Consider the following 4,154-nt stretch of genomic DNA (forward strand, 5'->3'; position numbering starts at 1 on the left):
CTTCCACGGCTGGCACAGCAGGGCCGTCAGCTTACCGTGTGGGGGCCCCTCCGGCCGGGAGCCCGCCGCCTGGCTCACCCCTGGCCCAACGCTGCTCCCTGCTCCTCGGCTGCCGGTCCCTCCTGAATCAGAGGTGGGGTCTCTGCAGCCACACACGGGGGGCGGGGGGGCGAGGACTGGGGGAGACAAGACGTCCGCCTGTCTCACTGTCGCCAGGTCTCTGCTTCCTACAGTTCCCGAGTTCCGGCCCCTGAGCCCCCGGCCGCGGCTCTCTAACCAGCGGGACCCCGGCCGGGTGCAGGGCGCTCCCCGAGAGGACGCTGCCCTGCCGGGAGCAGGGGCGAGTGTGTCCCAGGAGCCGCGCCTACTCGGCTGCCCAGTGAAATGGCCGGAGCATTTGCGGAAGCTGCAGAAGGTCCTCGGGGCCCACACACGAGCGTGGCGTCTCCCGCTGGCTCCATCCTGCAGCTGGGCTGCTGCCGCGGACTTGCAAGCAGGCGCTGGCGGGCGGGGAGAACGCCAGGAGGGGGTCCGATCACCTGCGAATTAACTACGGTTGACCCGTCGCTACATGCTAACACTTTATGTAAAAGTGATGTGCTGGTTACCCAACAATTAGGAGATGCTCACAGTCCATAGCGTCACGGAACGTGCTGACACTTTATGTAAAAGTGATGTGCTTTGATATGAATGTCCGTGTAAAAGTGATGTGCTTTGATATGAATGTCCGTGTAAAAGTGATGTGCTTTGATATGAATGTCCGTGTGCAGCACGCCGGCTTGATGGGAAACCAGCAGAAGCAGTGCGCGCGGGTGGGTGCTGGGACGGAGGAGGACGCGAGAACGGCGGCGTGCTGGGCCGGGGGTCACAGAGCCATGGTGATGTGGGAACAAGAATAAGCATCACGGTTAAATCTACCGTCAACAGCTCCCACGGAGAGTCCGAGGCGTTATAATGAATGCGCACAGCTTCTCAGCGACGCCGCGTCGTGTGAGTAATATCTGTTGTGTTTAATTAAAAGCAAACGCACACCAGTGCCCCTGCCTCATCCATCCACGGCGGCACCCGCAGTACCGGCCCCGCCTGCGGCTTGGCGCGTGGTGGTACTGCTCGGACGATCTCCTGAGCTCTGTGAATTCTGCACCGCCAGACCGTCCTGCAGAGAAACCAGCCAGCGTGCCCCAGGTGTGCACGTCACAGGGAGTTCTAGAACTTCACAAATACATGCAAACGTATCTCCATCCTTCAGAAACCTTATTCTCGTCAGCCAATCGGACGCTGCCTACACAGGCACCGCGGACAGGGCACCTCACAGCCCTGTTTTTCCTCATAAAATCCTGGAGCCACAGCACCTTCCGGCTGAGTTCCCGGTGCTCGATGCTCCGCTCCAGCCCAGAGCTCGCCCTGCACCCCGGTTCTCTCTCTCTCCCCGGTGCGCGGGCCTCCTTGTCGATGGGCTCACCGCGTGCAGCTCTCCCTTTAAACGGATCGGCCGCTTTGAGCATCGCGGAGGCTGCACGCCGGGCGGGCTGCGTCCTATCTATCTTCTTCATAACAGGGCATCAGCCTGCAGGGAAAGAGCCAGGAGGCGTCTGCTCTCCGCCGGCGAGGCGGTGCTCTGAGGTTCCTGGGAGAGAACGCCAGCCTCCTGGCATTTTTTCCGGTGGCCGTTGTTTTGTCTAACTGCGATGGCGCCTGGGCCGGATGTTCCTCGTTCCTCGCGTTATCCCCAGGACGCCCATCAGGTTCACTCCGTCTCACAGAGACGAGCAGGAGTGCGCTGTAGGGAATGCAGAGAAGCCCCCATCTCCACGCTGCCCGCCCCCACCCACCCACACACACACTCACACATCCCTTCCCAGGACCGCAGACGTGGCATCCGCTCCCAAGGCAGATGCTGGGAGACGCTGGAGGCTCCCAAGCCCCCCTCCTCCCTGCGGGTCAGCACATCCCTCCCGCACAGCCCCCCTTCGCTGCTCCCTCCGCCCCCTTCCTCCCCCTCATTCTATGGTGCGAGGTGAAGACGTGCTCATTGGTCAAGGCCGGGTAGACGCAGGGACACGCCCGCACGCCCAAGAAGTTAGCCGTGAGTCTGAGTCTGCTCAGGACCCGACGTATCCCCAGGTCAGGCCCGTCCTGGTCGGAAGGCTGGCCAAGAGGCAGTGGCCCTACAACAGGCTGAAGGTGGCTGTGCTTGCTCCTGGGAATGAACCCCGGGTGCTTCTGTTGTCACTGGGTGAGAAGTTACCATTTCTGTGATCATGACGCGCGCTCTCTGCAATACCTGAGATGTCAGCCCGGCCGTGTGGCTCAGTGGTTGAGCGCTGACCTATGAACCAAGAGGTCAGGGTTCTGTTCCAGGCAGGGCACAGGCCCGGGTTGCAGCTGGATCCCCAGTGGGGGGCGTGTAGGAGGCAGCCGATCCATGATTCTCTCTCTCTCTCTCCCTTCTTCTCTGAAGTCAATAAAAATATATTTGAAAAATAAAAGTGCCCAAAATTTCAGATAACACGGAGCCGAGTCTCACCCTCACTCCGCCCTTTGTCCCTGGCAGGTCTCCTACCCTCTCCCGCCTCCGTTTGTAAGTGACATCACCACACGCCCGGTGCTTTCTGGGAAAACGAACGCGTTCCACACACATGAAATCACGTGGGACACAGGCCTCCGGGAAGAAGGCGGGGCCGGGGTCACCGTGACCCCCAAATGCCATGGGAGAGCCTGACAAACGCTCTGCTTCAGCGACCTGCTCAGTGAGTGACGAACGTATTTTTCTCCAAGAGACAGCGTATTCCCTACGTCAGTGGTTGGCAAACTGCGGCTTGCGAGCCACATGTGGCTCTTTGGCCCCTTGAGTGTGGCTCTTCCACAAAATACCACGTGCGGGCGCGCACGTACAGTGCGATTAAAACTTCGTGGCCCATGCGCAGAAGTCGGTTTTCGGCCTGGGCGAGTCTATTTTGAAGAAGTGGGGTTAGAACACTCAAGGGGCCAGAGAGCCGCATGTGGCTCACGAGCCGCGGTTTGCCGACCACTGCCCTACGTGAAGGACCAGAGAGTCCACTGCAGACAACAGTGAATGAGAGAGGTGTGCACTGCCCTGGCGGGTGTGGCTCCGGGGATAGAGCGTCGGGTTGTGGACTGAAGGGTCCTGGGTTCGATTCCCAGTTGGGGCACATGCCCAGGCTGTGGGCTGCATCCCCAGTGTGGGGCGAGCAGGAGGCAGCCGATCCATGATTCTCTCTCCTTGTGGATGTTTCTCTCCCTTCCCCTCCGAGATCAGTTTTAGAAAAGGGTAGTCACTGCAGAGCCCAGCGGTGGGCAGACACCCTGGACCCTGTCTCTCCTCCTGCTGAGGTGGCGCCAGCCCGTGGAGATGGTTCATTAGTCCTTCCAGACCTGGCTGTCCCCGGCCAGCAGACAGGGTGGGCATTTATGTCCGTAATTACCTGATTTGCATAGCTAATTACCCCGCACTGCGTGTGCCGGGGACTGAGCCAGCGGCCCCCAGCCGGGCTGACAGCCAGCGGGCACCCGGCTCTGGCTCGGCTCTGCCCACGGTGCGTTCATTGAGCGGCAGACCCACTGCCCAGCGCCCCCTTCCTGCCCCGCACGCTGCGGCAGGGGCAACGGTTTATACTTATTTTCCAATTAACCGGCCGAGTTAATGCATTTCAATTGCTCTGCAGGCAGGTGTTGGCAAGCGCAGGTGAGTATTAATTATTGTGATTGGTGACCACGCCTCCAGAAGCGAGGCCACCACGAGCCCAATTAGAGAAGTACATGCTACGTGGGGGCTGTGTCCGCAAGTGCACACGTCTACGTGAAGGGAGAGAGGAAGAGCGAGAAGACTCGTGGGGGGAAATTGGCCGTGTTGCCTCCAGGGTCTCAGATGGAGCCAGGGAGGGGAGGGGCTGGCAGAGGCGGGGACCATCTGCCCTTGGGGAAGGCAAGCGGCAACCTAAACAGTTGGCCCTGGGGCCCGGCTAGCGTGGCTCAGTGATTGAGTGTTGACCCATGAACCAAGAGGTCACAGGTCAATTCCTGGTCAAGGGCACATGCTGGGGTTGCAGACTCGATCCCCAGTAGGGGGCGTGCAGGAGGCAGCTGATCGATGTTTCTCTCTCTTCGATGTTTCTGTTTCTCTCCTCTCCCTT

Source organism: Cnephaeus nilssonii (assembly GCF_951640355.1).
Source record: "Cnephaeus nilssonii genome assembly, chromosome: 12".
NCBI classification, from domain to species: Eukaryota; Metazoa; Chordata; class Mammalia; order Chiroptera; family Vespertilionidae; genus Cnephaeus; species Cnephaeus nilssonii.